This window comes from Melanerpes formicivorus, unplaced genomic scaffold (assembly GCF_026170545.1).
Source record: "Melanerpes formicivorus ecotype bairdi unplaced genomic scaffold, bMelFor1.0.p_v2 SCAF_181, whole genome shotgun sequence".
In the NCBI taxonomy this organism is placed as follows: domain Eukaryota; kingdom Metazoa; phylum Chordata; class Aves; order Piciformes; family Picidae; genus Melanerpes; species Melanerpes formicivorus.
The window spans coordinates 466,267-476,012 of record NW_027142533.1 but is presented as its reverse complement, the minus strand read 5'-3'; the positions used below and the strand labels follow the sequence as shown (position 1 = coordinate 476,012).

General features: G+C 55.3%; 1 long non-coding RNA gene across 1 annotated transcript; it reads left to right on the top strand.

The window, feature by feature from the left end:
• Positions 1-7,251: 7,251 nt before the first annotated feature.
• Positions 7,252-8,610, top strand: LOC137457523 (uncharacterized). The gene is made up of 3 exons (XR_010991309.1): positions 7,252-7,492; positions 7,925-7,952; positions 8,370-8,610. It is a non-coding gene; the product is annotated as an uncharacterized lncRNA (long non-coding RNA).
• The last annotated feature ends 1,136 nt before the right edge of the window (positions 8,611-9,746 follow it).

Sequence of the window (9,746 nt, the reverse complement as noted above, 5' to 3'; positions counted from 1 at the left end):
GGGTCCTGCTAAAGAAGGAAGCTTCTTGAGGGTCCTGCTAAAGCAGGAGGCTTCTTGAGGGGTCCTGCTAAGGCAGGAGGCTTCTTGAGGGGTCCTGCTAAGGCAGGAGGCATCTTGAGGGGTCCTGCTAAGGTAGGAAGCTTCTTGAGGCATCCTGCTGAGGCAGGAGGCTTCTTGAGGGGTCCTGCTGAGGTAGGGGGTTCTTGAGGGGTCCTGCTAAGGCAGGGAGAGCTGTTCTGGCTTCCACAGCAGGGCACTGGGGTTTGCTCTTCATGCTTTGCCTCAGCCTTGCCCTGGTGAGCAGCCAAAGCCCTTTTTGCTTCCCGCAGCAGGCAGCACCCTGCAGGCTGCTCTCCTTGCCTGCCTGCTGGGGGCTGTGCAGAGCCAGCTCCCCACCCAGCTGGGTGCCAGCAGATGCTCCCAAAGTGCAGGTTGTTCAGAGGGTGGAAATCCAAGCAGGCAGAGTCTGGAGTGGTCTGAATCCTCCTCAGCCTTTTTGTTGGTTGGTTTGCTGAGCGTTCACCACGGATCCTGGCTGTGACAAAGCACATTCAGGAGGAGGAAGCTCTCAGTGCTTCACTTCCCTTCAGCCCTGCCTGCAGGAAGGGCAATGGAATTGCTTTGGGTGGAAGAGACCTTTCAGATCATCAGGTCCAACCCAGCACTGCCAGGGCACCACTCAGCCATGGCCCTCAGCACCACATCTGCACAGCTTTCAAACCCCTCCAGGGATGGGGACTCCACCACTGCCCTGGGCAGCCTGGGCCAGGGCTTGGCAAACCTCTTGGGGAAGAAGTTGTTCCTCATGGCCAACCTAAGCCTGTCCTGGGGGACCTGAGGCCTCTTGTCCTACCAAAGGAGTAATAGAACCATGGAATCATGGAACCATGGAACCACAGAACCATGGAACCATGGAACCATAGAACCATAGAACCATGGAACCATGGAATCATGGAACCATAGAACCATGGAACCATGGAACCATAGAACCATAGAACCATGGAACCATGGAACCATGGAATCATGGAACCATAGAACCATGGAACCATGGAACCATAGAACCATGGAACCATAGAACCATAGAACCATGGAACCATGGAATCATGGAACCATAGAACCATGGAACCACAGAACCATAGAACCATGGAACCATAGAACCATGGAACCATGGAATCATGGAAGCATAGAACCATGGAACCACAGAACCATAGAACCATGGAACCATAGAACCATAGAACCATGGAAACATGGAATCATAGAACCATAGAACCACAGAATCATGGAATCATAGAACCATGGAATCATGGAATCATGGAACCATGGAACCATGGAATCATGGAATCATGGAACCATAGAACCATGGAATCATAGAACCATGGAACCATAGAACCACAGAATAATGGAATCATGGAACCATGGAACCATGGAATCATGGAATCATGGAACCATAGAACCATGGAACCATAGAATCATAGAACCATGGAATCATGGAATCATGGAATCATGGAACCATGGAACCATGGAACCATGGAACCATGGAATCATGGAATCATGGAATCATAGAACCATGGAACCATGGAATCATGGAATCATAGAACCATGGAAACATGGAATCATGGAACCATGGAACCATGGAACCATGGAACCATGGAATCATGGAATCATGGAATCATAGAACCATGGAAACATGGAACCATAGAACCATGGAATCATGGAATCATGGAACCATAGAACCATAGAACCATGGAACTATGGAACCATGGAACTATGGAACCATGGAATCATGGAATCACAGAACCATGGAACCGTGGAAACATAGAACCATAGAACCACAGGATCATGGAAACATGGAACCATAGAATGGCTTCAGTTGGAAGGGAGCTTAGGGATCATCTAGTTCTGACCTCCCTGCTCTGGACAGGGACACCTTCCACTGCTCCTGGATGTGTCCAAAGCCATCTCCACCCTTCTTGCCAACACCTTTCTGGCAGAAAGGTGCAGAAACCAGCCCAAAGCCTGCAGGCCTCTGTCTGCCACGGGGGCTGCAGGCTCTGGGAGTGGTGCTGATGCTCCCCAGGGCTACCTCTGGAGCGGTGCTGGGAGGCTGCATGCTCTGCAGAGCAGGAGCAAACTGTGTCCTTATTATCTCAGCTGCCAGCACCCCTCCTGGTGGAGAAGGGGCAGTGTTTACCCAAGAACAATGTGGGGGTTAAAATTTACTGAGTCCTTGTGCAACTCTTTTATGGGGAGGCAGGGAGGCCAAATAAACATCTCTTAAAGCCCAGGCAGGACTCGAGTTCCTTGTTTAATTCAGCCCCTGGAAAGGCATCTTGTTTATAGCCATTCATTGCAGGAGCTCAGAGCAGCAGGGGCTTGGTCCACTCCAAACTTCAGGCACAAGAACATGATCCTCCTTCTCCTCTTGTTTGTTCCTAGCAGAGAACACAAGGTCAGATCCTCAGCTGGTGCAAAGTTTGCTCTCAACTACTGAATCCTCTGCCTTGGAGAGAGTTGCTCCTCTGCTTCCCCCTCCCCAGCCCTCCCCCTCCCTCCAGCCAGCAGATCCCAGAGGATTTGGGTTTCCTCCTTGAGTGATAAAGGGGATTCTGAGGGGAAATCACAGCTGGGTGGCCCAAAGCAGAGGTCCCAGGGGTGAAGGCTGGGACGTCCTTTATCAGCTCCCCTCCCATGGAGAGTCAGCCATGGGAGCAGCCACACAAGGGCCATCCTGCTCCCTCCTCCTTTGGGCTGCCCCCGGGGGTGCTGGATGCTGCAGCGGGGCCCCAGCAGAGAAATCCCTCTTGTCTGGGAGCTGGATCATCCCCATCAGCTCCACAAAGCTGAGAGGGAGCAGTGCCAGCAGTATTGACAGAGAACCATGAACTGGGTCATGGTGCCCATTCCCCTCCCGGCGCAGATCTCTCCTCACGCCTGGACAGACGGCCCGGGGCGGGGGGGGGAGGGATGTACAAAGCACAGCATCAGTGCTGGTCCAGCCATGGCTCTGCTCAAACCAGCCCAAGGCCTCAAAGAAATGCTCTCCTCCTCTAGGCCAGGAGCCAAGGCTGCCCTCTGCCAAGGGCTGGGCATTGTGGGGGTTGAATGGAGGGAGAAAGGGGGAGACCCTTGTTCACTTCAACAGCCCCACGGCACTGCTGGAGCCAGCACTCTGCCTGACCTACATACAGCCCAGAGCTCTCCAAGCACAATTGATCCATTGGCAAGAGAGCAAACACAGTGGTGGGGGAGACCCTGCCCTGCTGCACCCAAGCTGTCATTCTGTGTAAGGTGCTGGAGCCTTCCAGAGAAGTTGTGGAGTCTCCTCTGGAGAGATTCCAACCCCGCCACTGGCCACTGTGATCCTGGGCAAGCTGCTGTGAGTGCCCCTGCTGTAGCAGGGGGGGTTGGACTGGTTGATCTCCAGAGGTCCCTTCCAACCCAAACCATGCTGGGATTCTGGGATTCTAGGAACTGGAATCATCCCCTGGACAACTGGGAGGCAGCATCAGCGCGGTTGGGTCGTGGTGTTTGACTGACCGCCAGGGCAGCAGCTCCTCCTCCATCCTGGGCACCACGTTCATCATCCCAGAGCCCCCAGCATCCCTGCCTCACAGCCCCAGCCCAGAGCACAGAGTGGATGTGCAGTGGAGCTGTTTTACAGCAGAGCTTCCTTTTGTGTAAGCAAGGAAGCGCAAGGTGTTGTCTGTGCGTGTCCCTGGGTCACCCCTGAGTAACGCACGCAAGGTTCTGGCTGCTTCAAGCCCAAAGCTGTGCTCTTTGGCTCAGAAGCCAGGCTCACATCTCCTCCTGGAGCCTGCTAATGGACCATCAGCGGATTCAAGTGGCCTTCCTCCCTGGCTGCCTGGTTTATCCAGCCTGGCAACGCTCCCTGAAGCCTTTTCCTTCAGCTCTGTTGTGTTAGCATCTCACACCCTTGGGCCACTCCTGCTGACCCCCCAGGTGCTGCTGCAAAGGGTGGAGAGTTCTGGCACAGGCTGCTCTTCCCTGTCCTTCAGCAGGGGTGGGTGGTTGGGTGGCAGGGGGGCAATGGAGGGAAGAGAAGTCACTGTGGGGCAAGGGGAGGTTTTCCTTCTCCCCTCAAGCCCCCAGATTCTCACTCATTAAGAGCTGGGGGGGAAACAAAACCAGCATCTGGTGACAGAGCAGCTAAAGCCTGCAGCCTGCCCCCTCACAGGCATGGGGACACAAAGCCATGGTGGCATTAGCCAGAGACAGGTGGTCCATGGGAGAGTGGATGGATGGATGGATGGATGGATGAAGGGATGGATGGATGGATGGAGGGATGGATGGGTGTATGGATGGGTGGATGGAGGGATGGATGGGTGGATGGATGGATGGATGGGTGGATGGATGGATGGATGGATGGATGGAAGGAGGGATGGATGGGTGGATGGATGGATGGATGGGTGGATGGATGGATGGAGGGATGGATGGATGGATGGAGGGATGGATGGGTGGATGGATGGATGGATGGATGGATGGATGGATGGATGGATGGATGGATGGAGGGATGGATGGGTGGATGGATGGATGGATGTATGGATGGGTGGATGGAGGGATGGATGGGTGGATGGATGGATGGATGGGTGGATGGAGGGATGGATGGGTGGATGGAGGGATGGATGTATGGATGGGTGGATGGAGGGATGGATGGGTGGATGGTTGGCTGGCTGGCTGGCTGGATAGGTGGATAGATGGATGGATGGATGAAGGGATGGATGGATGGATGGATGGATGGAAGGATGGAAGGAAGGGTGGATGGATGGATGGATGGATGAAGGGATGGATGGATGGATGGATGGATGGATGGATGGAGGGATGGATGGAGGGATGGATGGATGGATGAAGGGATGGCTGGCTGGCTGGCTGGCTGGCTGGCTGAATGGATGGGTAGGTGGATGGATGGATGGATGGATGGATGGATGGATGGATGGATGGATGGATGGATGGCTGAATTGATGGATGGATGGATGGATGGATGGATGGATGGATGGATGGATGGATGGATGGAAGGATGGACAAACACACAGAGTAAGAGACTATGGCTTGGGCAGCAGTGTGGAGGAGGATGGAGAGAGGTGGGTAATGAGCAAGAGGCTCTGTCCTCACTATGGATAACTCTTCTGGGACAAAATCCAGGTGCTTGGAGTTCCATGTCCCTCCCCTTGAGCTCTCTCTTCTCTGTCGACGCTGCCTACATCTGGCATCTCTGTCAGCAATTACAGAGCTCATTAGACACAGAGAACCAAACCCTGGTGCAGAAGAATGCACAATTAAGGCACAGGAAAAGGTGGGCAGAGTCTGGGAGAGTTTGGCAGGGCAGAAATGAGTCACAGCAAGCTGCTGATGGAGCCCCAGCCACCATCAGCCACCAACTGCTTCGGCAGCAAGGGAAAGCTGCTGCTGGCCCTGCTCCTGCTGTCTGAGCACAAAGCTAATTAGTAAACAAGGGATAATCCAATCAATTAAATGCTCAGCCTGGAGGCTGAGGAAGAGGGCACACCTCTGCTGGAGAGGGATGGCTGTGTGGGGTCAGAGTGGGGCTTGGGGCAGCTCTCAGTGTTGAGGGCTGGTGGGGGTCTGTGACACAGGATTCTCCCTGGATGTGTCTCTGGGCTGTGGGATAGATGCTCAGTGTGGCCTGTGCCCCCCTGAGGGTCCCTGGGCTCTCCTCTGGTGGGCAGGAATCAGGGAATCACAGAATTGTATCAGGTGGAAAAGACCTTGAAGAGCCTGGTCTAGGGGGAGGTGTCCCTGCCCGTGGCAGGGGGGCTGGAACTGGATGGTCTTTAAGGCCCCTTCCAACCCAAGCCAGTCTGTGACTCTGTGATTCCATGACCATTGAGTCCAACCACTGCCTAGCTCCACCAAGTCTGGTGCTAAACCACGTCACTCAGCACCACATCTCTGCCTTTGTAGAACACCTCCAGGGGGATTGGGATTCCACCACCACAATGCTGGAGGTGATGACCACAAGGCAGAGAGGTTTGTAAAGCCCTGAGTGAGTGGGCAGACTCCTCCACTGCTCCTCCAGCCACCTCTCCAGGGATGGAGGGGCTCCAGCCTGTGCCCTGTCCTCACCCCAGTGCCGCCCCAGCAGGTAGACAGCAGCCACCTGCACCCGTGGGGTCTGGCACCTCGCTGGGGAGGAGGCACAGGCAGGCTGCAGGAACCCCTGACCCTTCCCAGGCTTGCAAATCCAACCCCAGGAGAGCAGCAAAAGGAAAGGAAATGCTCACTCAGGAGGGCTCTCCCGGGGCTTGGCAGCAGCTGGGGCGACTCACCTGCAGAACCCGAGCCAGGAGGACAGGGCCACGGCTCCCTGCCTCGCTGCTGCCCCCCTCCCCGGCAGCTCTGTGCCCCCATGGCCCGGCCCTGGCCCGGCAGATGCCTCCTGCAGGGCTCTCTCTTCCTGCCGAGCATCCCTAGCTGCTTCCCCTCCGCTGCCTTCAGCACTAGGAGAAGGTTTCCCACCCCGCACCGCTTTCAATTACATGTTTCTTAAACAGTCATTAAAGAGAATTCCCCATGAAATGGTTTTCATTTCCCTCCACTCCTCCCTCCCCCCCCCCCTTCCCCAACCCCTCCTTCGACTTCCAAACTAATGAGATTAATTGAAAACTACAAACATCTTCCCAGAGCCCAAGGCAAGAGCAGCCCCAACCCAGCGCTGCTCTTCCTTCCCTCCTCCTGCTCAGAGCATCCCTCCCAAGCCAAGGGCTGCGTTTGGTGGCCTCAGAAGGTGCTCAGGTTTGGAAACCTTTGATTTATTTATTCCCACCCCCCCCACCACCTCCCCACACCTTCCTCCTCCTCCTTTGAGGAAGGAAAAAGTGCCTGAGGAATGAGAGCTGTCAGCTGCAATAATGTGAAGTCTCACTTTTGGCTGGCAGGCAGGGGAGGGAGGAGGAAGGAGGAGGAAGGAGGAGGGGAGGGAGGGGTGGTGGTGTCTCTTTGGTGTGTGGTGTTACCCAGGGAAGTTGAAAGAGGGAAGCAGGGAGGAATATTAAAGTGATTCTGCTTTCCTCTCAGCCCTGCAGGTAGGAAAGAAGAGGAGAACAAAAAATATATATATCGAATCCCCCCTCCCCTCCCCCAGCCCCAAGAACCTGCAAAGCAAAGCTGACAATAGCTCCGTTCACCTCCCGGGCTTTTATCCACTCCCGGGGTTTGATTCCTCCCATCCCAGCGCCCGGGGTTAATCAATAGAACAAATCTCTGGTGTCACACCTCTGCCGGCCCCACGGGCTCCTCCGGCATTGATTAAAGCAAGGAGGCATCGGCAGGGCTGCACACCTCGGAGCACAGCTGCCTGCTCGGGATGAAGAGAGGAGAGAGGCAGCAACACGGGAGCAGCCACTCAGCATCAGCTTCCCCTCCCAGGGTGCAGGGAAAAAACCTCAAACACAGCTTCAGAACCTTGCTGAAGGACTGGGATCACAGATCCGTGCACCCAGAGAGCACCTCAGAGGTGAGGAGAGAGGTGACAGCGGCTCTGGCACCGCAGGAAAAGAGCTTTGCTTGCCAAAACAGCTTCAAGTTGCACCAGGGGAGGTTTAGGTTGGAGGTTAGGAAGAGTTTCTTTGCTGCCAGAGTGGTCAGGGATTGGCACAGGCTGCCCAGGGAGGTAGGTGGTAGAGTCCCCAGCCCTGGAGGTGGGGAAGAAACCTGTGGCCATGGTTCAGTGGCCATGGTGGGGTTGGGTTGAAGGTTGGACTCAAGGAGATCTTTTCCAGCCTTAATGATTTATTGATTCCATGCCTCTGTTTCCATGGGCAGCTCCCCCCAGAGCCCAGGCAGTGATGAGGGCAGGGAGAATGCTGCAGAAGGGACTCCCTCCTTGGCTGGGGTGGCTTTAGCATCACCTCCAGCTCACACACCCTGCCTTCCCTTCTACTTGCAGGTCCATGCACCCAGAGAGCACCTCAGAGGTGAGGAGAGAGGTGACAGCGGCTCTGGCACCGCAGGAAAAGAGCTTTGCTTGCCAAAACAGCTTCAAGTTGCACCAGGGGAGGTTTAGGTTGGAGGTTAGGAAGAGTTTCTTTGCTGCCAGAGTGGTCAGGGATTGGCACAGGCTGCCCAGGGAGGTAGGTGGTAGAGTCCTCATCCCTGGAGGGGTTCAAGAAACCTGTGACCATGGTGGGGTTGGGTTGAAGGTTGGACTCAAGGATCTTTTCCAGCCTTAATGATTTATTGATTCCATGCTTCTCTTTCCATGGGCAGCTCCCCCCAGAGCCCAGGCAGTGATGATGGCAGAGAGAATGCTGCAGAAGGGACTCCCCTCCTTGGCTGGGGTGGCTTTAGCATCACCTCCAGCTCACACACCCTGCCTTCCCTTCTCCTTGCAGGAGCATGGATGGAATTTGGTGGGCCTGCAGAGAAGATGCTGGGAGGTGCCCATGGAAGGTTCTTGGGCCTGGAGGCTGCCCAGGGGGCAATGAGCCACAAATCAGCCTGGCAGTGGCACCGGGGCAGCGGTGGGATGCCCTTCCCTGCCGCTCCTGCAGCAGGCAGGCCAGAAGAGACTGTGGTGAGTGCAGTCCCCAGCACCCTCTGACAAGTTAAACCCCTCCAGTTTATTAAAGATACATTCCAGTGCTAATAAAAGCCTCGTTGTCTGGTGGCAGGGAGGCTGCAGGATGTTATGGTTGGAATGTTCCACGGCCCTTGTGTAATTAAAAGCCTCACCAGCTGTGGGTCTGCAAGAAGCTATTCCCCCCCTCCTCCCCCCCACTGTCTTTCTCCCCCCACCAGACAGACAGACAGACAGACTTGATGTTTTCTGTGATCTCCACGATGTCACCAGCTCCCCTTTGATGTGTGCAAGCAAGGCACTGCCAAGGCTCCTGGCTCCAGGGGGGTGTTTGGCTGAGCTAGATGACCCAGTGGGGTGGAGGTGATGTGAAGTGCAGGAGGGAAGAGCCCGGTGCCTGTATCCACATTCATTAGCCCATTAGGGCTTGGTGGCCTTGGTGGTGAGCCAAATGCAGATCTAACAGCAACAGGAGCAAGTCACTTCCCTGAAGATTTCAGGCATGGGACAAAAGGGTGGATTGTTTTCCCTGGTTTGTGTGGGGAAGATGGAGACAGAGAGCAATTAGGGCTTGCCTTAACATAACAAACCAGGCTGTCCCACGAGGCTGCCCAGAGCAGATCCCCTCCTGGTCCCTCTGTGTGCTTTCACATTGCTCTAACACACTGACACCACAAAACTCTGGTGGTTTCCCCATGCAAGTCCTTCTCCTGGGCAGGCTGGGGGCAGCCAACCGCTCAGGGGTGGCCAGGGACACAGAGAGCCAGCAGAGGTGGACCAGCCCTTGAGGTTTGTGTGGCCCTAATGAGCTGGGGGCTGAGCAAAGGGACTCAGGACCTGAGCTCTCCCTGTGTTGAGTCTTCTGACTGCACAGCAGACAAACCAGCCCCCTACAATCCCTGCAGAACACTTTGTCCCTCTTGTCTTTCCAGCACCCTGATGGTTCCCATCCCTACCTTACAACAGGTTCTTCCCCATGGCTGTGGCTCAGGTGCTCCCCAGGGCCTGCTGCCCCTTCCCTAGGGACCAGGATTTGCCAGGGAGAGAAAAAGCTGAAGGCAAAGGAAACAAAAAGAAGCCCTGCTGCCCATTCCAACAAGATAAAGGAAGATATTTTGTGCAAGCCCCTCAGATGTGTTGGCTTTGGGATCTGGAGGTCCACAGAGGACAGCTGGAGCCCATCCTTCTGCTC